Here is a 27,680-nt window from a genome sequence, read left to right as displayed (position 1 = left end):
GCAGAGAGGAAATGAAGGCTTCTCAGAGACTGGCCTTTGCTTCCCCTGTGCATAGAATTGGCCTGACCTCTAGGCCCCCACCCACCTGTATAACTTCAAGGGCCACACTGAGGATCTCTCCCTCTTGGGTATTATAGTGCCTCAAGTTCTACCATCAAGTTCAGTCCTTCAGGTTCAACACTGCTCCAAAAACTCTTATTAAAATGCAAATGCCCAGCCTGGGAGTAACACCTCTAGCTGGTAAGGTCTCTAACATCTTAATGGGATGATTTAATTATATCATTTCCCCCACACACACCCCCCCCCCACTGGAGAAGAGGAAGGCTGCACGAGACGATTAGAGAAGGCTAAGAGGGAAGGGGGCTAGGAAAGAAAGAAGGGCAGGCCCTGGAAGAGGGAAATGATGGGCAGTGGCAAGGAGGAGCCGGGGGTGCTAATTATAATTAAGATTAACTCTATTTCAGAGTTTTGGCACCACTGACAATTTCTTCAATATTTCATATCTGAGAAGCAACCCAGAGCTGGAGGGAGGGGATTCAGAGGCCCCCAGTAAGCAGGGCAGGCTCATACATTATTGCTGCCAAGTCTAAAATCAATGCAACCCTTCTAGAAAATAACAGTTATCATCTTGGGCCCTGTATTTCCATTTCTGAGAATCTAGTCTAAGAAGATAACCTCTAATACTGAAGAAGAAACACTATTATAAAGATATTTCTCACACCCTTATTCATAATATGGTCAACCCTCTGTTAACTGGTTTGTGGACTAGTCCTGATTATGTCCTAGGGACAGAAAAAAACAACTACAAGCTCTGTACCAGCCAGGGAAGGCTCAGGTCTCCAATTTAATACGGGGGCAGAGAGCAGTCTGAATGTCAGAACATTGGGGAAAGGTTAAGTACAATATGGTACACAAAATGACTTAGGTAGTCTTTTAAAATTATGTTTACAAAGAATATATAAAATGGTTATGTTATGATCAGGATACAAATTGGAAATGCAATATTATCTCAACTGTGTAAGAGAAAATGCATTGGAGAAAAAAAAAAAAGACAGCCAAAATCTATCTTAGCACTGGCTAAGTGGTTTTCCCTGGGTTTTAGAACAAGGGGGATTTTGATTTCTTCTGCTTTTCTGTATTTTATAAAAGTTTTTACTGTATACATACTAATGTTAATAAAATCTTCATTTTGGTGGCAGTGACTAACAAATACTAAGTCCTTTACATAAGCATTTAACTTTTGAGCTGCCCGCCGGTATCATCCCCATTTTACAGATGGTAAAACTGAGGCAGGTAGCAGTTACGTGGCTTTCTCAAGGTCATACAGCCCATAAGTGCTGCCCTGTGATTTACACCCAGGCCCCTACTTTAGGCTTCTCCACTATGCCATCTGTGACCTTTAGAATAACTGTGTATCAACAACAACAAAACAATGCTTGTGTGATAATGTTAAATAGAAAATAAAAAGCAAACATATTTTCCACAGTTTCCCAGAAAAGGGACACCATGTTTTCATGCTCCTGACACTGAATCTTAGCCCCAGGGGTGGACAAGGCCTGACTAAGTTTCTTTTTTCCAGCCACTCCATCTGAGGTCATTTGACCTCCTAGCTCCCTTCCAGCCTAACACGCTGTGGTTCTTCTCTTGAAAGTTAACGCAAGTATTTCCCTCATTCAGCCGACAAGGCCGCTTCTGTCTTATTTCAACAGTGACGCATAGCCTGTTTATGGATTCAGTATTTATAAATGCAAAGTCCTCTGAACCAGTTTCATTAGCATCATTAATAACAACCACGAAGCAGAATGTCCTGGCCTTTGCAGTCAAATTTCACTTTCCAACTATAAACAACAATTCCAAAAATACAAAAGAATGTGCTAGGGCAAAGTTTCAAAACTCCCAAAAATCTCAGTAACTCTCTCCAACAGTGTAACATCATCTAAACTTCCAGATCAGCAAACCTAGAACCATAATCTAACTCTGTTTGTGGAGAAGCAGTCTAGAGTCAAAGACTAGAACCACGCCAGGGCAATGATACATAAGCATAAGTTTTTAAAATGCCACTTTGGAACTGTAGTGTAATAAAAAATATATTTGATCCTTGTTCCGGTTCCTATCACAGAACTCTCTAAAACCTTTGGAATTTTCTGAGTGATAGGAGTGTCTTTTATTGTTCAGAACGAGCCCCTGAGTTTGTGCTAATGAGGTGACCAAGGGTGGGACCCCTGGATAGATCAGGGTGGGAGCTAGTCACCAGAAAGACCAAACACATGACGGTGATTAGAAGGCTGGCATTTTCAGCCCCAGCCCTGATCTCCAGGAGGGTACGGGCCTGGAGACCAAGTTCTAGAAAAACTCTTTAACATGGAGCCAAAGAGCTTCCAGGTCGATGAACACATTGTGGTGGGAGGGCCACGAGCCCAGAGGGGCCATGGAAACTCCGAGGCACGACTCCCCATACTTGGCCTACGTATCTCTTCTATAAAATATTTGGCCATTTCTGAGTTGTATCCCTTATAGTAAACTAGTAAACATAAGTAAGGTGTTTTCCTGAGTTCTTTGAGTAGTTGTAGCTAATTATGGAACCTGAGGGGGGATCATGGGGACCCTGGAATTTGCAGCCAGCCAGATACAAGGGTGGGTCACCTGGGGACCAGCAGCAGATGTGCTGCCTGGCTGGCATCTGAAGTGGGGACAGTCTGTGAGACGTAGCCTTTAACCTACAGGGTCCATGCTAACTCCAGGAAGGAACATCGGAACTGAATGGAACTGTTGGGCACTCGGTTGGTGTCAGAGAACTGACTGGTGTTGGGAACCATACATTTTGCATTGGAAGCAGTGTCAGAAAATATCACTCAGGAACCAACACAAATTTCTGACATTGACCTAAACCAAGTCTATTGCTTCCTCCAATTGTCTGTTTTCTGGTTGTTGCAACAGCCAAACAATCTTAACCAGAAAGCAGAAGAAAAGAAAGGGAGGCCAAACTCGACCCTGAAGTCAGCAGAGAAGAAATAGAAAACCTCTGTCAACAAAATAATCAAGGAGTATAAATCTAATATGACTTCTTAGACTCCCCAGAAGACAGACTGAAACATATACTTGTTGGTTTAAGAAATAAGAGTTAACTGCCAATGATACAGAAGAATGCAACTACTTTATATCTACATTCCTACAAGCTGAAACACACTTTTAAAAAATCGATAAAAAGGCAAATTTAGTTTTTACTTAACAAGTGGCACATGTAACATATTTTATAATTAAATAATATCATGCTTTTAAGTTAGATAAATCAACTTATTAATTCTAAATCAATTGAATGCGTCCTTCAAAGCATTCAAATAAATGGTCTATCTATAGTAACTGGAGAAGTAAAATCCCTGCTGACTGAAAGTTAAGAGAGCTGCCTGGGCATCTACTTACATCACTGGCCACTGGCTCCAGGCCAAGGTCTGGACAAGCCTTTGGATCGCCACACCTTTCCTCGGCAGCCCTTGCTGGACAAGCGGTACAGGCTGCCTGTGACAAAAACTTCCTAATCTCATGTCACATGACATGGTGTGTGAGCAGCTAGAATTACAACATTCATTGCAAAGGTCCACCAAGCCAGCAGGCTTGTAGTCAACTCTGCAGCTATTTCTGCTTTTGAGGAAACAGTGAGGTTTTTACAGTTCCCAACTGTTCTATCTCAAGCCTAGGCCAGGCTGGGCCCACTTTGCTCTGATTTTCAATAACCACAGAGCCAACCTTTAACAGACCACCTTTGGAGAACACTTCCAAAGTCAAAGTGGAAAGCAAACAACAAACAGCCTCAGCTCTTGCCCCGCCCAACCCGTTCCTCCCACCAGACCTGGGCAGAACTGACTCTGAGCTGTCACTCTGGATCCCCATGGCTTCCGGTCTCTGAGGCAAGAGCCAGCCTTGTCTACACAGCACGGGTCAGGCTTATACCTAATGCCCAGGTGCTGAGATGCCTGGAAGACTTCTCTTCTACTAGATCCTCCCACTTGGCCTTTCTGGGCCTATTTAATTAAGTCAGACCTCACATTGTCATCAGTTATTTATACCTTGTAACCCAATTATTTCCAGAAGACAGGATAAGAAAAAGTAGGAAGAAATTACCATCACCACAATAGCTAACATTTATTGAGTGTTTACTATTAATAGTTATGTTGTCTCAGAAACTCCTCACAACTCTGTAAATAGTATCCCCATTTTACAGATGAGAAAATTGAGGCTTAGAATAGGGTTAGAGACCTTGCCTAAGGTCACATCACTAATTAAGCTGCAGAATTTAATTCAAACTATCTGATAATTCAGGAAAAATGCCTACTGGCTGAATTTTATTCTCATTCAAATTTAAAGCAACTTGGTTGAATCCCATGGAATGGAGTGGGAGCTAATATATGGTATTAAATTTTAGCTTACTAAGTAAATTGAAAAGAAGAAAATATGAGGTTTTGTTGCAGGGAGGGTAAGGCACAATAATAGTACAGATTTACTTTTCTAAGTCTTTGTTTTTTGGGGGGGAGGGGGTGGCCAGGCGTGGTGACTCATGCCTGCAATCCCACCACTTTGGGTGGCCAAGGTGGAAGAATTGCTTGAGGCCAAGAATTCAAGACCAGGCTAAGCAAGAGTGAGACTCCCAGACTCTGTCTCTACAAAAAATAGAAAAATTAGCTGGGCAAAGTGGCGTGCACCTGTGGTCCTAGCTACTCAGGAGGCTGAGGCAGCAGGATCACTTGAGCCCAGGAGTTTGAGGTTGCAGTGAGCTATGATAATGCCACTGCACTCTAGCATGGGCAACAGAGCAAGACCCAGTCTCAAAAAAAAAAAGTCTTTATCTTTTAGAAATATACACTGAAATTCTAACAGTTAAAATGATTTAGAATTTTCTTGAAAATATTTCAGGAGGGTGCAAAGGAGTGTAAGTGAAACAAGATGGGTCATGAGGTGTTAGCAACCTGAAGCCAGCTGATGGATATATATGGGTGTTCCTTGCGGTGGTCTATTTTCTCATATGTTTGAAAGTTAAAATGAGTGAAAGAATGAAAAGGCAAAAAACAACAATCATAAAAACAGTGCCTCAGAGTGGAAACTGGCTTTGCAGAAGTTAAGAAGCACAGTAGTAGAGAAAACACAAATTACCTTAGAGAATACCTAAATCATCATGAACACTCTAATAGTAGAAATATAGATGTTACTGCTGGTGAGGGCTCTGAATGAAATAAGAAACATGTTATAGGACACTTGGAAAAGGGATCCATGTTATATAGTGGCAGAAAGCTTAAGAGAATTGCACTTTTGTGGAAAGTGGAATTTGTACAGCAGTTCCCCCTTTAGCCATGGGGAATATGTTCCAAGAACCCTAGTGGACACTTGGAACCTCAGCTAGTACAGAACCCTAGGTATACTATGTTTTTTCCTAAACTTATAGACCTATGAGAAGGTTTAGTTTGTAAATTAGGCACAATAAGAGATTAACAACAATAATAATAAAATAGAACAATTATAACACTATGTCAGCATCACTACTCTTACACTTTGGGGCCATTATTAAGTATTATAAAATAAGGGTTACTTGAACACAAGCACTGCAATACTGCAACAGTCGATCTGATGACGAGATGGCTACTACATGCATAACAGGCGGGCAGCATATATAGCATGGAGACACTGAACAAAAGGATGATTAACGTCCCAGGCAGGACAAAGTGGGACAACATGAGATTTCATCATGCCACTCAGAATGGCGCACAATTTAAAACTTATGAATTGTTTATTTCTGGGATTTTTCATTTAGTATTTTCAGACCTCAGCTGACCATAGGTAATTGAAACTGCAGAAAGCAAAAAAAAATGGATGGGGGGTGGGGACTATTGTAAAAGATTAAATTGAACATTTAGCTGAAGAGATTTCCAAGTGAAGTACTGAAGATGCAGCCAGAGTTTTTCTTGCTGCTTTTAGTAAAATGAAAGAGAAAAGAAATAAACCGAAGGAATAAACATTGAACAAAAATGAACTAGAACTACTCAGCTGCAAACACATGCTACATTTCATGAGAAAGGAAGGACGTCCCAGAGGCCAGAGCTGAAAACCACAAAGAATCATTCCCAGGCCTTGAAACCAAATGGAATTTGTCCAGTTGGATTTTGAAATTTCTTGGGACTGGTGACTCCTTTTTCCCTCCCATTTTCTCCTTTTTTAACCAGAATGCCTTTAACTTTTATCCTATGCCTATCCTACCATTGTATTTTGGGAGCAAATAACTTGTTTCTTTAGTTTCACAGGAATTGTTCCCCAAGACAGATCATAACCAGAACCTCATCCATGCGTAATCAAATTATTTAGACGATGAAATTGAGACTTTTGAGCTAACGAGACTTAGATTAGAATTTGGACTTGAGTTAATGCTGTAATGGGTTGAGACTTTGGGGGAACTTGGACGGGAGGAAATAATATTTTGCATGTGGGATGGGCATGGAGCTCTGGGAGCCTGAGTGTAGACTGTGATAAGCAAATTAATGCGGCGCTCCCTGCCCCCAAAGATGCCTTAATCCCCAGGACATGTGAATACGTTCCCTTACATGGCAAAAGCGACTTTGTAGATGTAATTAAGTCAAGGATATTGAACGAAGAGACAATCCTGCATTATCCAGGTAAGCCCAATCTAATTTAATCACATAGATCCTTAAAAGCTGAAAACCTTTCCTAGCTGTGGTCAGAGGCAGACATGACCATGGAAGAATGGTCAGAAAGATGAAAAGTTGCTGGCTTTGAAGATGGAGTAAGGGGACCAGGAACCAAAGACGTGGGCGGTATCTACAAACTAGAAAAAGAAATGAAATAGATTCTCCTCTGGAGCTTCCAGAAGTGTGGCCCTGCCAGCAACTTGATTTTACTAGTGAGACCTGTGCTAGACTTCTCAACTACAGTATTGTAAGATATAAATCTGCAATAGGAAGCTAATACATATACCATCATATTCAATATTCACAACAATCCCATGAGATAGATATTGTTATTCTAATTTACTTCTCTGAACCTCAGTTCATGAGGTTACATGAGAACCTCAGTAAATGACATGCTGATTAAATCCACAAGCTGAGGCAGAAGGATCACCTGAGACCAGGAGTTCAAGACCAGCCTGGGCAACATAGCGAGACCTTGTCTCTATAAAAAATAAGAAAAATTAGCTGGGCATGGTTGTGCATGCCTATAGTCCCAGCTGCTTGGGAGGCTGAGGCAGGAGGATAACTTCAGCCCAGGAGTTCGAGGCTACAATGGGCTTTGAACACACTACTGCACTACAGCCTGGGCAACAGAATGAGACCCTGTCTCTAAGAGGAAAAAAAAATCTACAAGCTGAAATATAAGCCCATATTTTTGGAAGCTAATGCCAACACCCTTTCCACTAGTCCAGTAATGATATAAGGTTATAAAATAAAGGTACCCCATTTTTTGGTAACTGTTCCTGAGAAGGTGGCCAAAGAGCTCAGTGCTACACTCTTTGTAGACTGCAGAGGTTTTCTACCTAGACCACCAACCATCTGGACCACCCCAGGGAAGGACAAAAAGGGCCCAGAGAGTGTCAGTGGGGATAGATGAGACCAGAGTCTAGAACCAGAGTCTGAAACCATCAAGAGGTTTCGATCTCTCTGGGAAAGTAGATGCATCAAAATGTCAACAAATAACAAGAAAGTTCCACGAAAGGAAAGGTAGGTAATAAAACTGTAGAATCAATGTGGGCTAGAGGGACTAGAGAAGCTGGGACTCGGGCTGGACTTTGGGCCATGGCTAAGATAAGGAACCAGGAGAGGCCATTTCAGGAAGATATAACAGTTGAGAGGAGGGGAAAGGACTAACATGTACTCTGTTCCACTAGAATGCATGCCTTGTCAGCACAAGGGCCTGATGTGACTTGTCCACTGTTTTATTCCCAGTTCCTGGTACAGCAGCCAGTACAGTGAAGGATCTTAGTAATATTTGCTAAAAAGAATGAATTAACTGATGGGTGGATTTATTCAATACCTTTATATGCCCAACATAGGTACAATGAGTGAAGGTAGAACTTCATTCCAAAAAACATATACTGAGTGCAGAAGAAAACACAAAGTGCTAGGACACATCCCAACTCAAGTTAGAAAGAGAAAGATATGCACACATCCAACTACCCATAGCTCCAGTGGCAGAAGCAAAGTGCCATGTAATCAATATGAACCATATACCATGAGGTGTTTTGATGATGCATAATCGATGAAAGCTTGAGGAAATAGGTAGAATCTGAGCAGGAGGTAAAAGACTGGCAACATTCTGCTAAGTGGAACTTCTGTGGGAGGGTACACCAAGAGGAGGGAATAGCATAAGCAAACGAATCAAAGAGATGGTGACTGCCTTCCAGATCTCTCTCCACCCTTCTCTGCTCATGCTCTGAGCCCTGAGAGCAGACCCATAGGGTGTGCATCGGCTGGCCTCCCTTGCTCTCTGCCTTCCAGTTGGGTTCATCCAATGGATGGCACTAGTAGAAGATTAGAGGTTGGAAAAAGAGGGAAGCCAGGCTGTATACTCTCCAGTCCCCTCTCTGGCAAGCCTCCGCTCATCAATGGCCGTATTCCTCAGCCATAGGCCTTGGCTCCTATGGGGTGGCCCTCTCCTCAGCTGTAGCTCTATCCACCCCCTCTATGCATCCTCAAGCCCCAAACCAATACAATTGCTTCACCCTCTTGCTGATTTCCCTCAAGCCTGCCCGAGCCTCTGTAAATAGTTATTTCATTAAGCCCTCAATAAAAACACTTTCAATGTGCCAACTGTTTCCCAGATATGCTGACTGATAAGACAGGAAGCCCAGCTTATCAGTCAGGCAGTGTTTGGGCAATGGCAGGCAGACCAGATTTGACTGACTTTGAGATGACAAGAAGGAAATATCTTAACCATATTATGAAGGGCCGTGCTAGGACACTGAGGCTTTCCATGGAAAAACAAAGCTCTGGAAAGTGATAGAACAAAGGGGGCAGCTTAAGAGGAATCTGGTGTGGAACAAATTAAGTTGGAGGAGAAATAAAAACAGTTCAGCAAATCAGTTAGAAGACATTGCAGCAGTCCAGGTGTGAGTGATAGGGCCTGAATTTGGTGTTAGCATTAGAAATGCAAAGATTCAGATAAAAGAGAGGGTGGGAAGAAAGAATGATTTTGGAGAAGTAGGAAAGGCCTCTGGGAGAAAAAGAAGTTAAAGTTGATATCCAGGCAGCTGAAGACAAAGGAATTATGTGAGCACAAACAGGCAAATGAAGGCAGGAGCCTGTTTGAGCTAGTTTTGGACAACAGGATTTAAGGTTTTGGAAGTAGAATCACTTGGAATGAGAATTGCCTAGTGGATAAAAAGGAGGGTAGCCTAGGGCAGGTGTGCACTGGGAAGGGAGAGAAATAAGATTGCATAGGCATATGTTACTAACACTTAGGTCTGAGAGCTAATCCTAGACAATAGTAATCCCATCTAGGGGTCACAAAGCAGCAACCTGCAGCCCAAAATGCTGTGTTTTGTTTGGCTTACAGTGTTTTCTTGAATTTTGAATTAGGTGCTAACATTAAAAATTTTGGAGATCTCACCAAAAAATTCCAGATTGTTGGCCTCTGGCAACACCAAACCCACATTCTCGCATGGAAACCCTTGGCTGGAGCTGAGCGGTCATTGGCCATCTCCACCAGGCACAGGGTTCTACTTCACCCCAGCCCACCCAGCCTCCTTGCTCATTGAAGTTACCTGCCCAGCCTGGTGTGTATCTGAGCTTGCCGTCCCTGCGATGGCAGTGAGAGTCCTTGAAAGTTCTTAATGAAACTGGATTTAGAAAGATTTAGACACTGCTAAATTTCACTGGCTTTTAAAAAAAATAAAGATTTAGAAAGATTCTCCTGGGGAAGTTGACAGGATGCATTGGAGCAATTCAGCTGAGTTCAGCATTTTTGAGTGTTTACTATATGCCAGGCATTGTGCTAGGCACTGCGGAGCCAGCGGTGAATAATAAGAGTCTATCTATTGCAATAGGAAAGGCCAGGAATGTGAAAATCCATTAGGTGGCTGTTTCAGAAATTCAGGCACCAGTATAGAGCTGGTGGGAACTGAGATGAAGCCATGAATGTGAGACACGTGTTGAAGACAGTTTTGCAACAATTAGCTATATGGGATAAAGAAGAAGGAAGAATGTGAACTATGACATTACATCCATGTGTTTAGGTGGATTTAATGGAGAGGATGTAACAGTACTGGATTTCTCAAAATGTAGTAAAGGCCCAAAGCAGAGTGAGAGAGAAGGAAACTACCCTCCTTGAAAACCAACTGAGTGTTGTTCCGCGAAGGGATTAGGCTGCCGTGCCCTTCCTCTTGGCACACCTCCTCTTGAGTAATGGCAGCGTTTTCTCGCCTGCGTGTTCAGGAACTGGATTACTATATTGTTAACAAATAAGGAAAATGGAGCAATCTTAGCCCTTCAGGGTGATGTTGGAACCCTCCCTCTAGAGCTATTATAAATCCAAACATTTGTTTAAATATTAAGCTATGAATCAAGTCCAGTTGTGGACCAGGACTGAGTCATCGGAGAAACAGGAGCAATCGTACTTGTGCAGTTCTCTGATGATTCAAGGCTTGGAGCCACAGTGGGGTTCTTTAGTTCCCTAACTCATTAGGGGCAAACTATGGGACTTTTCTTTAAAGAGTTACTGATTAAGAGTCACTAATGAAGATTCCAATGTAACAGTGGCTCCCTTTGCTACTAAGAAATTTCCTTCAAGTTTCCCTAGCCTATGCTTTTTTATAGCCAGAGAAAGCATTATAATGGGAGGACTGACAATTTCACCGAACCAATACAATTGCTGAGCAGAAAACAAAAATTATATTTACATAAGGAAAATACTTGCATTCAGGTTCCAGAAAAGGAAAAAAATAAGTCAGTCAATTGGATTATTTCAAGAGTTAAGGGTTTTGACTGAATTCTATAAAAAAAAAAAATCTTGTTTTTCTGCTTGCTTTAGCCAGTGAGGACTTGACTTCTCATGTTCTAGTGTATAAATAAGCACAACCCCACCATTCACAGTTGGCCTCTGGTCAAGTATATTTAAGGTTTCCTTTCAAAGTCTACATGTGCCTCTGTGTGCCCCTCTGCAGACTACAGAACCCAGTTCACTGGGAAAAGAAGTCTGATGTAGAATTACGTTGCTCTCAGTCACACAGCAGGGATCAACTTAGGCCCTGGTTTCCTAAATCTGTTAAATGACCACAGAAAAATTACTCATCTGCCTCAGGAGCACCGTGATTCCCACTCAGAGTCTCTCAGGCAAGGAGACTCTGAAAGGTGGAGTTTCATTGTAAATAGGGACTGACCAATTACCCAGGCATATCACTCCCTGGAATCCAGTGTGTGGGGTCTCAGCACAACGAGAAAAGACTCTTTATGAGGTATACATTTGTTCTTTGAACATGGTTGGAGGAGACGCTAAATTCAATCCTTTAATGGTTAGGACAGAATGAGGTGTAGACAAGATACCAGGTGTGCTGGTCTCCCTAACAGGGAGAGTCTCTATGTCCAACTAGATGACACAGGTCCACGTTCCAGGTAGTGCCAAGCAGGGCTCCTCCTTAGCCATTCCAGGCCATGCTTTCTTCATCAATGGGATAAAGGATTGGGCTGGCTGGCTTCAAAGGTCCCTTCCTTCTCTAAAGCTTTGTGATCCTCTAAATGAGGAGAAAAGGGCCATGAAGGTTCACAAGTAGGCATTCAAATGGCAACAAGTAGGCATTTGTTCTGCTAACTCTTTAGATTGATCAGAGCTGTGAATTATTGTGGCAAAGAATGACAAGGGTTTATATCCAGGCCTGGAACATAATCAAAATGGAAACCATTCCTCTCAGTCTCTGTCCCCAAGTGCCACGCCTGCACCATTAGCCACTGTGATTCACTGAGCAGCTGCTCTGGGTAGGTGCACTAACCCAAGCACAATAAAAGCATCTGGAAAAAAATCATTTGTGGAAGGCTTGCTATGTGACAGGCATTATGATATGTGCATTACATAATTTCTCACAACAACCAGAGAGGTGGGAATTATTATCTCCATCTTATAAGTGAGGAAACTGAGACTGTGAGACCAGGGCAAGTCACTTAACCATTCTGAGTCATTTTCCTGAGTATAAAATAGGTCGATGTGTCTAACTGACATTAAAGAACTTATTACTCTATGATTCAAAACCAGCTTAGATTTGGTCACCTAGACCTTGGCTCATGATTATCATCCAAACTCAGATGGCCAGAGAATGAGACGGACCCTCATCTATCTCAAGCATCATTCATGTGCTCACAGAAATGCAAAACCACATTTACTAGACTCAGTACTTTCTTGAGGAGCTCTTACAATCTATACCCTAAACAAGGTGGTTGTTAAAACACATCATTTTCCTATGGAGACATCAGGGGCTGCCTTAGACAAACAGTCAAGGAAACAAGAAAGTATCATAGAGCATAATCACCACAGGCCCCACTTCCAGAAGTCAGGGGTGGGTTCCAGGATAAAGACACAGGTATTTCCTCTCCATTAACACGAATAAGCTGGAGCTGCTATTTCCCCAGGTGGACAGAGTGAAAGTTCCCAGAGGGGTGGGCTGAGACCAAAACTTGGCAATTCGTTATGATTAGAAGGCAGTCACCCCATGGTACTGCCCATGGTACCATCATCCCATCACCAACCATGTGTTTATAAAGCACCTACTATGTACAGAGCACAACAGCTAACCTGGGTCATTTGCTGAAGACACCGAGTTCTTTTCCTAACAGTCAGCCTTGTAAAGGTAAATATAGCTTTAATGACCTCAGCCAGGAGCCTAGGGACCATACAGAGTGTCTGTAGAAAAAGAGTATGTGTAAGACTCTTCTGGACAGGTGGAGTGCACAGTAGTATTAATTTGCTAAGGCCATCACAACAAAATACTATAGACTGGATGGTTCAAACAACAGAAATTTATTTTCTCACAGTTCTGGAGGCTGAAAAACTAAGACCAAGGTGTGATAGTACTGGCTTCTCCTGAGGCCGCTCTCCTTGGCTTGCAGATGACCACCTTCTTGCTATGTCCTCGCACGGCCTTTTCTCTGTGCACATATGCCCCTGATGTCTCTTCCTCTTCTTATAAAGACAGCATTCCTATTGGAGTAGGGCCCCACCCTAATCACCTAATTTAACTTAACTACCTCTTTAAAGGCCCTATCTCTGGATACAGTCACATCCCAAGATACTGGGAGTTAGGGCTTAACATATGAATTTGCAGGTGGAGGGGCACACACAGTCCATAGCACCAGTGTTTGCCCTTCCCAAAGCTATAGGCATAGGGCTATAGGCACCAGTGGGTTCTGAATTTCCTGTTTTACAGAGTTCTCTCCCCACCTCTTGCCCCAATTTAGCACTTTCACAGAGTAAATCACAGGGATAGTTGGCTGGATCTACTTTTCTTTATAAGTACCATGCACATTTGTTAGATTACATAGACTTTTAAGGCTGGGAATTAAGAAGCAACTAGTTGGCTTCAGGCCTAGTCTGGGCAGCTTTTCACAAACTACTCACACTGCCCCTATTACCAAATCTTCAGAGTCAGAGAGGAGTTATGTAGTGGGTAGTGGATCTGGGAAAGGTGAAAAGAAAAGAGGGAAGAGGAATGTACATCTGTGCCCAGAAATGCCTCATCATGGGTCTGTGTCCACTCATTGTAAGACATTTCCTGTGTTACAACACATTGGATTAACAAGCCTCAACACGGGCAAGATGGAGGAGAAACTGTTCCGCAACGAAATCCTGGTTTCCTTCCTACACACCACACACAGATCCATGGGCCCCGGCTGATATTTCAAGCACTCCAGTTCCAGATGTCTTTATATATTTGTTCAACCAGTTTAAAAGAAAAAAAAAACCCTCAAATTTAAATAGTCACTTCCTAAACCACCAGCTGTCTCCTTGATGAATTTTGTTTTTTAGTTGTAGTTACAAGCAACCCTCTTCAACCCATGTATTCTTTCAATGAATATTTGCTGAGTGCCTTCCATGTACCAGGTTTGGGGATACAGTGGGGAAGGCCGTAAGCTTGGGAGGGATACAGACAAGTTCTAATAAACAGTACCTACTTCACCTCTCTGTACCAGATGCAGTGCTGGTTGCCTTAAATACATGGGAAGGTGCTATTATCTCCACTGTACAATGAAGAAGCTGAGGCCCAAAGAAGTTCCAAAGCCAAGGTCATGCTGGACCGTGGAGGTGTCAATGGATGTGTCAAGCCCAGAAGGTAAGTCATCTGACCTTCTGAGTGCCTGGGCACTGCCCTTTCTACTGTCAGGGGATCTTAACCTTGGGGCCAGGAACTTAAACGGAAAAAAAAATTATATCTATTTTCACTAATATTTAACATTTACATATTTTATTTCATTAATATTTAATTGAAATTTAACATTTTCTTCAATTATGTGTGTAAGCAACAAACCACAGGAGCATTTAGCAGTACCTAAGACTTCATCACCAATAGAAATCACAGATATTTTCTTATTATACAGGTGTTGCCTATGTCTTGAAATATTGTTTATGCTCTTTACTACTTCAAAATTATGGTAGTTATTAGGTCCACTGCTAGATCTCGTTATTTAATAAAGCATTAGTTTTTAAAAGGCACATATATTACTATATCATAAATTATTTTAATATTTTGACAAGTGTTTTGCAATTAGTTTCCTTTATAATACTCTAGCTTTGTTTTATACCTTTAAAAGTATTGCTCTGAGAAAGGGTTCTTTTTTTTTTTTTTTTTTTTTGAGACAGAGTTTCACTTTGTTGCCCCGGCTAGAGTGAGTGCCGTGGCATCAGCCTAGCTCACAGCAACCTCAAACTCCTGGGCTTAAGCGATCCTACTGCCTCAGCCTCCCGAGAAAGGGTTCTTAGTCTTCCCAGAGCTGCCAAAGGGGTACGTGACACAAAAATGGGTCAGAGCCCAGAGACAGCCCAGGCAAATCCAGACGTTGTGTCTTTGAGCAAAAAGCTAGGTTGGGATTTGAATATCTAAAATACAGATGAAGAGGAAAGGAAAGAAGCCCTGATTCCACCAGAGGACCCTTTCTCCCCTTTCCGCCAATTTCGGTTTGGCACATGCCCTAAATGCTCTCCCCTACAGGTTCCAGCTGCAGCTGACATATCGAGGGCCCCTCTGTCCCACGCGCAGTGTCGGTGGATAAATGTGTCACCCTATGGGCAGACGGGCCGATGTCAGTCTCTGACTCCCAAAGGCTGAGCACCCACTCCCGCTCCGGGACCTTGGTAAGTGACAGTCAACAAACGGAAAGCGCCAGAAATCTCCACACAGCAAAACCACGGATACTTCGGTTTTTAACCGCCCCTCGCAGGTCGCCCTCTCTGCTCCCCGCTTCGACACTCAGAGAAGGAAGCAAAAGTCCCAAGACCCAGGCCCCAGCCAAGGGCGGCAAAAGCTGCAGGTGTCCGGGGGTTGGGGCGCGGCGCAATGGGTCTGCGGAGTCGCCGCTGCGGAGGCAGAGATGGGCCAACCACGAGCCTCACTGGGGATCTCCGTCCCCGCCCTGTCCCCCTCCCCTGGCCGGGGGCCGGAGATCGGTTCCCGGATGCCTCTTACCCGGCGGTGAGCGGAGCCTTCCGCCACTGCGTTGGCGCAGCCAAAACTGCCGATCCCTTCTGGGGCTCAGGGCCTCAGCTAGGGACCCGCCCGCCCTCCGCGCCCTCCAGGCGGAGACTGGAGGCGGGGACAGCGAGGCTCCCCCCGGAAAGGTCGGAAAGTTCTCGCCGCTGCCCCGCCCGGCGCCGCTGCCCGGGCACCATAACCAGTGCAGGCTGAATGACCAGTGCCCCGGGGCTTTGAGTGCTCGCGGAGGACAGAGCCAGGAGCTGGGGTCCAGCCGTCCCAGGGAGCTGCCCGCCCGGCGGGTGAGCGGCCAGGGCAGATTCGCCCCTAACCCCAGGGCGCCCTGGAGCGGGCCCCGCGCGCTCACGCGCACAAGCAGAGGACACGGAGGCCACCTGACGGTCCCGCCCCTGGGTGCCAACAGCTTTGCATAATCTGGACAAGCAAAGGTGGAGGTGGGGCGCTGCGGAGAGAGGCCCTGGCAGTTTGCATTGGGTCCGCCTGGGTGCCCTGGGCTTCTCACCAGGTTCCCGCGACTTCCCAGAAAGACAGCTGTTCCCACGCTCATGTCACAGATGAGGTGACCGAGGCTCAGAGAAGCTCAGTGACTTGCACCGGTGAGCGCTGGAGCGCTACCCTCAAAGCGCGCAGGCTGAGGTCAGCTGGCTTCCAGCCACTGGCCTCCACACAGTGTCCCATCCCATTTTCATGACCGGACATTTTCAATTGGCTGTTCTTTCTAGGAGTGTGCAAAGTGTAGATCAATGGTTCTCCACCGTATCAGATCCAGCAGCCCCTTTTTATAGTAAATACAGGGTGTTCCAAAAGTCTTACTGCAATTTTAAGCTTTAATAACCTCAGAAGTGCAAGTGCTGCACGCTTTCCAAAAAAAAAAAAATCCTTTGAAAGTATATTTACATTTTTTACACTTTTATTTGGCTTTATGAATTTTGAGTAATTATTTTTAATTGTTTCAATCAACACTTTCTATCTTCAGAGGGGCCGATTGCATCTATGATAAAATCACCATGAACACCATAGCTACAAATGCAAATTGTAGACTGTTATTGGCAACTCGATTCCACCTGCAGCATTGCTTCTGTGACATGATTTTCTGAAACGGCGAATAATGTTGAAGCTCTCAAAAAAATAAAGTATAATCTCAATTTTTTCGAATAGATCTGTTCCGGGAAATTTTGTTATATTAAAACCATGCAAAAATACTTGATATTTATAATTATCTGAGCTATTATAGAACCTAATTTATTTTACCAAAAAATGGTTTTTTGCATACTTGAATGTTGGGGCAAGGGGTGGGGCATCAGAAATTGTGCAGGTCTCTGGACAGTTAATTGTTGTATGGCACTGTTCCCATAGCACAGGAGGTTGGCATCCCTGGTTCCAACTCTCTATATGCCAATAGATGGTGTCCCAATATTTTGACAAATAAAATTGTCCCCCCTATATTTCCAAAATTCCTCACCTGACCTCCCAGGCCCACCACACTCCCCATCCCAGTTAAGAAGCCCTGGTTTACATGGGAAGGGTGTGGACAAGCGGGAATCACAGGAAATGTGCCAACACTTGCTGGGTGGTTTTAGGTTGGTGGCTATAGAATCAGATTCAGAGTTAAGAAATATGTCCTTGGCAAATCACACATCCTGGGGGCTTCACATGTATTTATTCTATCATCTCACCCAAGACCCCTCCTTCCACTGCAAAAGAGAGCACATCAAAGGGGAGCAGAGGTTATAACTTGCCCATCAGACAAGAAGAAGGGGACTGAGAGTTACTCACTGACTTATGCAGTCATTCTTTCATCCAAGGGATATTCACTGAGTCCTTGCCCAGCGCGTGTCAAGCAAGTCCCATACCTGCTGTCTGGGCATACACTGTTAAAAATTCAGACTTGATTCCTATCCATGTGATGTTTGCAGAGAAGTGAAAGTACACTCAGGGAGATGGGAAACTAGGAGAAACATCGTTAAAGTGTGAGAAGAGGAAGTGATTAGAGGGGCTGGCACTAAGAGGAACACATCCCGATTCAAGAACATCCACAAGAAGGCAAAGCAAACTGACAAGGCTCTGGGAAGACACCGAGGCACATGAGCAGGAATGGGTGGGAACAGAGAAAGGGAGCCTTAATAACACAAGAAAGGGAAGGGACAGGAGAAAGAGCAGGGCAAAGAAGTTGATCCTATTGGCATGCAGCTTTAACTAGTACTGTCCTCTTTGCTCATTCAGCAAGCCCCACCCTCATCCCTTCCCTGCCAAAAATGCTTCCCTACATGAATCAGTAGCTAGAGAAGCAGCTCACACACATACACACACACACACACACACTTCACCTGGCAAAACCTCCCTAGCTGGGACAGTAAGCCAGTAACACAGCTTCTGCAGAGCTGCAGTGAGACTTGTGCAAGAGCTGGGGATGAGTTCCTACTATGCACCAAGAATACATGGTGTTCATCCTGCCAGAACACCTGGCAGTCTCAAAACTGAAGGAGGTGGGTAGACAGGACAATTATGTTTTATGCTTGGTTTTTAAAAGGAAGTCCCAACACCTCCCAAATATGCTGTTTTCCTCACAGCCAACCTGCTTGTCAAACAATAACTAAAATTGCTATCGGGCTACAGGATAGCTCAAGTTTCCTCGAATGTGTCATTGAAGATCAAGTTGTTTTTCAAACAAGAAGCACTACTGTATATGGAGGTGCTTCACAAACTACAAAGCTTTCTATCTCAATCAACATTCTTGGTTGCAAGCAAGAAGCCAGCTCTGGAAACCTTAAGTAGAAAAGGGGTATTAAAATGCTCTGAGGGGTTCACAGAATCATCAAAATGGTGGAGTAATGATGGCAGGAGACAAGAATAGGAATCAGGGTGGCTCTGGAGAATCAAAAAGCAGTAAGTACCACACCATCTTTTAGCAGGAACAGGCTGGCTGTCCCCAAGATACTCCCATATCATCATAAATCACTCTAGGGTGAGTGACACGAATATAAAGAGAATCAGAATTCAATTCTCAGTGGAAGTGTCCAATTGACCAACTGTATGACAAATGCCAGCATCACAGCTGTCAAAGCAGGGAGAGACATACTTGACCCCTCTGACTTCCGCCAGAACTATTATGATGAATGTCCCCCCAAAATGGGGAAGGGGTTGAATACCAAGAAGAAGGGGGGGGAGTGGAAGATGTCTACTATAGGCTCCATAAATATAAAGTCTTCTTATCATATGTTGTTTTCTGCATATATAAGCAAAGTAGTATGATAGTGAAAAATCCTCAGTTCCTAGGGCCACAAAGGGTTCTGTTAAATATATGTATATTAGCATTCTGTAGAGCAGGGTGTGGCTCAGGCAGCTTAGACTTTCCATCCAGAGGGCTCTCCTACGATGTAAGAAAAGTACTGGATCTGGAATCAAGTCTTTCTCAGAAATTTAATCTCAAATTGTCTTTTGGGCAGTTCTTTTTACCTGAATTTCCTCATCTATAAAATAGAGATAAAATCTGTCCTCCTACCACAAGGGTATGCTAGAAGAGAAAACACTGTGCCTCTTAAGCCATAAGTACCTCAGAGTATGTGGGACTATGAAGACCAAAAGTTATCTTTGTGTTTGCACATCACTACTCTCAAAGACAATGTACCAGTTTGCCTCAGTTAACTGCATCTATAAAATGAGTATTTTGAAAAGTATTTCCTTCATAGGATCCCTATGAAAATGAAATGAGTTAATATATAAAAAGTGATTGCTACTATAGCTGGCATAAAATAAGTATTCAGTTAACAGTGGGTGCTAATATTATGGTTATTGTAGTTATCATGTTATTGCTATGGTTTAAGTGTTTGTCTCCTCCAAAACTCATGTGGACAATTTATTGCCATTGTAACAGTATTAAGAGGTGGGATCTTTGGGAGGTGATTAGGTCATGAGGGCTCCACCCTCATGAGTGGGATTGGTGCCATTACAAAAGAATGAGTTCCTCCTCCTCTCACTCTGTGTCAGGAATGGAAAAACAAACACCACATGTTCTCACTAGTAAGTGGGAGATAAACAATGGGTACACATAATCATAAAGTGGTGTAAAGAACATTGGAAAGTAAGAAGGGGGAGAGGGTGGGTAGGAGATGAGTGATAAAAACTTACCTGTTGGGTACAGTGTGCGCTATTCTGGTGACAAGCACACTAAAAGACCTATTAGCATTATACAATTCATCCATGTAACAAGAACGCTTGTACTCCCTTATATTAAATATTTTGAAATGAAAATTATAAAAAATAAGAAAAAGAATGGAAAAATAATAAGAAATATTAATGAGACCAAAAGTTGATTCTTTGAAAAGATCAACAAAACTGAAAAATCTTCAGCAAGGAAAAACTATAGGAAAAAAAAAAAAGAAAGAGAACACTCAAATCACTAAAATCAGAAATTAAAGTGGAGACATTACTACCAATTGTACAAAAATAAAAGGGATTATAAGAGAGTACTGTAAACAACTGTACACCAATAAATTGGACAACCTAGATGAAATGGACAAATTTCTAGAAATACAAAACCTACCATGACTAAATCACTAAAAAACAGAAAATCTGAATAGACTGATAATAAGTAAGGAGATTAAATAAGTAATTAAAAATCTCCCCAGAAAGAAAAGCCCTGGACCTGATGGTTTCCTGCATGAATTCTACCAAACATTTAAATAAGAAATAACTCCAAGCCTTCTCAAACTTTTCCAAAAAATTTAACAGGAAAGAATACTTCCTAACTGATTCTATGAGGGCAGCATTACCCTAACATCAAAACCAGACAAAGACACAACAAGGAAAGGAAACTACAGACCAATATCCCTTATGAAAATTGATGTAAAAATCCTTAACAGAATGTTAGCAAACTGAATTCAGCAGCATATTATAATAAAGAATTATGTGTTGTGACTAAGTGAGTTATTCCTGGAATGGATGATTCAACATACAAAAATCAATGTAATACATCAAATTAACAGAATGAAGGAAAAAAGCCACATGATAATCTCAACTGATGCAGAAAAAACATTTGACAAAATTCAGCATCCTTTTATGATAAAAACACTCAATAAACTAGAACTAGAAAGAAAACTACCTCAATATAATAAAAGCCATATATGAAACACCCACAGCAAACATACTCAATGGTGAAAAACTGAAAACTTTCTAATATCAGAAGCAAGGCAAGGATGCCCACTCTGACTATTTCTATTCAACATAATAATGGAAATTCTAGCCAGAGCAATTAGGCAAGAGAAAGAAATAAGAACATCCAAATTGGAAAGGAAGAAGTAAAATGATCTCTGCAGATTATATAATCTTATTTGTAGAAAATTGTAAACATTCCACACAAAAAAAAACCCTATTAGAACTAATAAATGAATTCAGCAATGTAGCAGGATAAAAAGTCAACACAAAAAAATCAGTTGCATTTCTATACACTAACAATGAATAATCTGAAAAGGATATTACAAAAACAATTTCATTTCTAATAGCATCAAAAATAATAAAATCCTTAGAAATTAATCAAGGGAGGAAAAGACCTGTACCTTGAAAACTACAAAACATTAGTGAAATGAATTAAAGAAGACATAAATATATGGAAACACATTCCATGTTCACAGTTTGGAAGACTTAATTTTGTTCAGATGTCAATACAACCCAAAGTGATCTACAGATTTAATACTATCCCTATCAAAATTCCAATGATATTTTTTGCAAAATAAAAAAACCCAATCCTAAAATTTATATAGCATCTCAAGGAACCCCAATTAACTAGCCAATCCTGAAAAAGAAGAACAAAGTTGGAGGTCTCACACTTCCTGATTTTAAAACTTACCATAAAGCTATGGTAATCATAAAGTGTGGTACTGGCATAAAGACAGACATATAGACCCATGTAATAGAGGGCCAAGAAATAAATCCTTGCATAATAGTCAAATGATTTTTGACAAGGGTGCCAAAACCATTTAATGGGAAAAGAATAGTCTTTTAAAAATGGTGCTAGGAAAACTGGATTATGCAAAAGAATGAAGTTGGACCGTTCCCTAATCCTATATGTAAAAATTAAATCAAAATGGATCAAAGACATAAATGTAAACCTTAGAAGAAAACATAGAGAGAAATCTTCACAACATTGGATTTGGCAATGATTTCTTAGATATGACACCAAAAGTGTAGGCAAGCAAAGACAAATTGAACTTTATGAAAACTTAAAAATTTTGTGCATCAGAAGAAAGTGTCAACAGACTAGAAAGCAACACACAGAATGACATAATATTTGCAAAAATATTTGCAAATCCTATACCTGATAAGGTATTAACATACAGAATATATAGAGAACTCCTCAAACTCAAAAAAACAACATAAAAAGATTTTTTAAATGGGCAAAAGACTTGACAAAGATATGCAAATGGCAAATAAGCACATGAAAGATGCTCAACATCACTAACCATTAGGGAAATGCAAATTAAAACTACAATGAGTACCACTTCACCCCAATTAGGTTGGCTACTATCAAAAATGAAAAGAGGCCAGGCGTGGTGGCTCATCCCTGTAATCCTAGCACTCTGGGAGGCTGAGGCGGGAGGATTACTCAAGGTCAGGAGTTCGAGACCAGCCTGAGCAAGAGCAAGACCCCGTCTCTACTAAAGATAGAAAGAAATTATCTGGACAACTAAAATATATATAGAAAAAATTAGTCGGGCATGGTGGCGCATGCCTGTAGTCCCAGTTACTCAGGAGACTGAGGCAGGAGAACTGCTTGAGCCCAGGAGTTTGAGGTTGCTGTGAGCTAGGCTGATGCCACGGCACTCTAGCCTGGGAAACAGAGCAAGGCTCTGTCTCAAAAAAAAAAAAAATGAAAAGAAAAGAACAAGTGTTGGCAAGGATGTAGAGAAATTGGAACCCTTGTGCACAATAGGCGGGGATGTAAAATGGTGCTGCTGCTGTCAAAAACAATATGGCAGTTTCTACAAAACTTAAAAATAGACTTACCATATGATACAGTAATTCCACTTCTGGATATATACTCAGAAGAATTGAAAGAAGAATCCCAAAAAGATATTTGTACACCTTTGTTTATAGCAGCATTATTCACAATAGGTAAAACACGGAATCAACCCAAGTGTCCATCGACAGATGAGTTGATTTTATAAGATGAAAAGAGTTATGGAGATGGATAGTGGTGATGGTTGCAACAACATTATGAATGTATTTAGTAACACTGAATTATATACATAAAATGGTTAAGATGGTAAATTTTATGTTATATGTATTTTACCATAATAATAAAAGTTGAAACTGAGAGTGGGAGTGATAGCCACAAGTGATGAAGCAAAAACTGGAGGAGGCCCCGATCTATCTTCAGACTCCTTCAGGCAAATGAATACATGCTGTTGTTCCCTCTGCCTCAAGAGCGAGAGCTAGTGAGTGGGAGGCCTCCTTTGGAGCTGACATTTGGTTGCTTTTCAGTGTCATCCCTTCAAGATACTTCTTTCTTCCCAAACCTGCCTCATCCTAGTGGTGAATCCCTTAATCCCAGTCTCTACTCCTTTGGTCCTTTATGTCATGGTTACTTATTATTCCCTTTAATAAAGCTATATATAATGTAATAAATTGTGTCTCTCCAAGGAAAATATAAACCCATTTCAGTCCATGGGAGCTGTGTCGTCTTCATCTTCTTGGAGCCAGGGCTTAGCAAGTCTTTTACCTGATAAAAGTACGTTGGGCTCCATGAAACAGTTCCTAGAGTAGGAGTGTAAGTGCCAAAGAGGAGCTAAAACAGGCTGCCTCAAAGGACTGTTAAAAATCCAACAAATTCATAACTCACCTTTGATAAGTACCTGGAGGGCTAGTATTCAACGAGAAACTCATGAGTAGGGGGAAGTACAGAGATCTAAGGCCTTCCCGACCCCTGGAGCAGGTAAAAGTTCTTCTACTAGTTCATCTCTCTTCTCTATGCATGTTTTGAACAAGGAAAAGTAAGTCTAGAAAGGAGCTCTTGAGTGGCTGTGAAGTTGCTTCCTCGAGGTCCTGGCCAGTGAGCATGTCCCTGGAGGGCGTGCAGACTCCCATAGTTCCAGATGAACCATTAAGAATGGAGGGCTCTTGGCCTGATTTTGGTAATGCTGTTATACATGGGCCATTGACATAACCCTGAAAAGCTCGCTGAAGCCCAAAAAGAGACGCAAATGAGTGAAAGCAACCAGAGTCTCCTCCTGCCAGTCAATAACGTGGACACTGGGGCCACCAACATCAAGATCCAGGTTGGCCCCTACCGAGAATATTTCTCTAGGAAATGTCACTTAAGGCTTCTTTGTTTCCTCTCAACTACCCTTTACTTTTCTCCCTCTTTCTTACTCCCATTCTCTTTCCTCTCAATGATTTCTCACCATTCCCTCCCAGATGTCTCTTCCTCTCCCAGGAACCTCTGCTACAACCCTATGCCCAAAATGTAGTCAGCCTTGTCAGTCAGGGGAGAAGTTATGGTAAAAATCAGATGCAAAACTGTAATCCCTTCACTGCACATTTGAAATCCAGTCATTTCATGGATAACCAGTATCCAGCTATGACCCAGGAGATAGGAAACCTAAATTGTTTTTATTTTTGGGAAGAAGAAACTCAAAGCCATGTTGAAGCGTGTGTTACATACACAGATGATAGGATAGCAAGATTAAGGCACTGTGTTATTCCAGGTACTAACTGGGGTCACTGCATATGTCTACCCACAGTTATAATGGAACAAGGGAGTACAGGAGGAAGTTGGTGAATCGCCTGAGTTCTGCACACACTCCTGCCTGCCCCACTGTGCAGATGCAGCTTCCCTGCCCTGCTAGCTGATGATCAACTACTCCTGCTAGCACAGCAACTCCTCTTGTGCCTGCAGGTCCCTGGACACAAAGGTGCAAAGTGCCCTGTCAGCAGCCACAACTTATAGTTCAAATGGGACCTTTATTATGTCCCTGGCAACAGTGTGTTCCCTTTGGGGATCAGGACCTCCAACCATGCAGAGCCCAGAGTTGCAAGGAAAGAAAGCACAAAATCCCCCAGTGGGTCACTGGGAATGATGGTAAGTGGGTCATTGTGAATGATGGTAAGTAGGACCACTCCTGCTTCCACCCCTTGGTTTCCAGGCCCTTGTATCCTTCCTACTGGGGACACAGCACTATATAGAGGTGACATAGTGCCATATATCACTGACTTTATAAATGCACCACGTCCTGAAAGATGGCACTCCATCCTTTCACATTCTCTCTCAGAGTTGTGACTTTAGATCATTCCAACAATCTATAAGGTCAGTTACCTCTGGGTATTCATGTCACAACCAGAGAATCCCATGGTCATGACCCACTCCCACACCTCCTTCACTTGAAGTGGATCCCCTGGTTGGATGCTCTGCTGTATGGGATTCATACCTATGGATCAGGTATTCCCTAAGCCTCCAGATAGAAGTGCTGGCTGAGGTTCTGTGGACAAGAAAACACACAATAATATTCATTTACTGTTTGCCTTAGAGTTATGTTAACTTTCCCACCTTCTATCATAATATAGTCTGAGAGATCTGTACCTCTTTGGTTATTCAAGAGAATATCACACTGATCCATGACACTGAGATGACATTAAGCTGATTGGACAGGACCAGCCAGCATGGGCAAGTATGCTGGAGGCCTTGAGAAGATGCATCCATTTCAGAGGATGGGAGATAAACCCTCGGAAGACTCCAGAACAGGCCGTTTCAGTGACATTTTTAGAGGTCCAGCGGTTGGAGGTGTTCTGAAATATCCCCTTCTAAAGTAAAAGGCAAATTGCCGCAACTTCTAACCCTATCATCAAGAAGAAAGACAATGCCCTGTAGGCCTCTTTGTGTTCTGGAGGCAACACATTCCACCCTGGGGATACTTTTATGGCCCGTATACTAGATGACACAGAAAGCTGCCAGCTTTGAGTGGGGCTGGAACAGGACAGGGTGTGGCAGCAGGTCCAAGCCACAGTGCAGTCAGCCCTGCTGACAGAGCCCCATGGAGTTGGAGGTGGGAGTGGTGGGAAAAACGCAGTATGACCACTGAATGGGTCTGCAGGCCCACTGGGCCCATTGTAAGATGGACTTTATCCAGAACCCCATTTTTACCTGGTCCCCATAGGGGGTGCCCCAGAGACTCCCACTCTAACAGGAAGACCATGATGCTTCTTTGAGTCTCTTGGTATCAGTGCAACTCAGACCCTTTGTCCAATAGTCCTAGAAATGTCTGATTATTCCCCCTATCCCAGTGTACAGTCACCCAAGTAAATGGCCATAGGTCCCTTGAGGAGACTGGGGGAATCGTCATGGCCTGTATTTGCCATAGTGTTGCAGGGTTCCTCCTCCAGCCACCTCTTCAGACAATGGGTTCCAGATCTGGAGATTGACTCAAGTCTGGGAACTGAGCAAGAGATCATGGCTTTTTATTGAAATGATTGCTCTCAGACACTTGCTCCTGCAATTTTGCTTTTAAAAAAAAAAATAGAGCAGGGACCAGCAAATAATGGCCCATGAGCCAAATCCAGTCAACCACCTGTTTTTGTAAATGAAGTTTTACTGAAACACAGCTACATTGGTTTGTTTATACACTGTCTATGACTACTTTTGTGCCACAGCAACTGAGCTGAGCAGCTGCAACAGAGAGCATATGACTCGCAAAGCCTAAAATATTTACAATCAGGCCTGTTACCTAAAATATTTGTTGACCCTTGTTATAGATGCTAAGCAGCACCCCTGTTCACTGCTTATCTTGGCCCTAGGTGAAAAATAGACACCATGCTCCATAGACCATTTCCACAACCTCCCTCCCCCTGCTGGTAAAGCCCATGACTGCTCCTCAAACCCTGTCTTTTGGCAGGGACCTCTTGCCTGGCCTCAGGCAGTTAAGCACAACCTCCTGGCCTCCGTCATGCCCAGCTCAGTTTGTGACCATGCTCCTACCACCAGCCCCGGCCTGCAGAACTCCATAGCGATGGTGTCTTTCTCACCAGAGCACTTTGATGGCCAGGTGGATGGTGTGTCCTGTGTGCCCTCTTCATGGAACACGGTGGGTCTTTTGGCCTTACCTAATATAGCCCTCCCAACATGCCCACTTCCTTCAGCCTCTTTATTCTTTACTGTCTGCCTGAGTGAAGAAGGAAGGTTGCGGGGAAGCACCCTAAACTGCCAAGCAGAGCTTCAGCAAAGCCAATGGGGAGTTCTTGAACCAAAGTCAACCATCAGAGAAGCCCCAAGTCTCTCAGGAGCAGACCTGCCTTAGTGTCCCTGCCATGCTCAACCATCTCTAGGTGCAGCCTGTAGTGCAGGTGCAGACAGGGCTCAGAGCACAGTGCTGGGGCCCTTGGCAGCCATGCTCCCTGCGGCTGGAGGCGAGTGAGGCATATATCCACATGGCCACCAGAGGAGCTCAGAACGAAGACTAGGGTGGGTGTGACACAGCCTGCTTTAAATGCCAGTCTGCATCTTTAATAACAGGTCTGACTTGAAGGTGGTACAAGCTGCTGTTCAGGATGATACCTGTTTTTGGGTAGGGGAGGATGAGTCAGTAGAATGAGAGGGCTCCCGGGCGGACTGCGGAGGGACAAAGTGACTCATGTGTGCCTCACCTCTTTTCTCCTTGCTATTATACTGTCAATCCAAACAGGAAAGGAGTACTTGCCCTCATGAGAAGCAATCCTTCCTTGTTCCTCCGTTCTGGGACAGTGAATTTGTGGACCTCAGGATTCGTCATCTGAGGCCTGGGCTGGGAAGTGATTAGAGGCCAGAAAAAACCCATCTGTGATGAGTACATTTGTGGGTGCTGCCACTGAACCAAGAACCATGGGATACAAGGCTTCCAATGTTAATGCTGGATGAGTCTTAGGGATCACCTCTGTCTGCACATTTTCCCCTGAGGGAATCTAACTTGCTCCAGTGAGAAACACCTGGCTTCTAGTTGCAGCTATATTCTTTCCCCAAAGCTATAAAGGT

The 27,680-nt window shown here is 43.0% G+C and overlaps 1 protein-coding gene and 1 long non-coding RNA gene across 5 annotated transcripts in view; one reads left to right on the top strand and one right to left on the bottom strand.

Moving 5' to 3' along the window:
* SQOR (sulfide quinone oxidoreductase) overlaps window positions 1–16,048 on the bottom strand; it is a 37,212-nt gene extending 21,164 nt beyond the window's left edge. For 2 of the 4 annotated variants that reach the window (XR_006729443.1, XM_045528430.1), the window contains exon 1: window positions 15,659–16,048. The gene's annotated coding sequence lies outside the window, so the exon portion shown is untranslated. Of the gene's footprint in view, window positions 1–3,420; window positions 3,506–15,658 lie in introns of those variants that run through there. The other 2 variants (XM_045528421.1, XM_045528425.1) reach the window with 2 other exon arrangements.
* On the top strand, window positions 13,988–16,823 carry LOC123622262. Its single transcript, XR_006729444.1, has 3 exons — window positions 13,988–14,308; window positions 15,185–15,327; window positions 16,662–16,823. It is a non-coding gene; the product is annotated as an uncharacterized LOC123622262 (long non-coding RNA).
* Window positions 16,824–27,680: the final 10,857 nt, after the last annotated feature.

This window comes from Lemur catta, chromosome 1 (assembly GCF_020740605.2).
Source record: "Lemur catta isolate mLemCat1 chromosome 1, mLemCat1.pri, whole genome shotgun sequence".
NCBI lineage: Eukaryota > Metazoa > Chordata > Mammalia > Primates > Lemuridae > Lemur > Lemur catta.
This window is presented reverse-complemented; position numbering and strand designations above follow the sequence as displayed.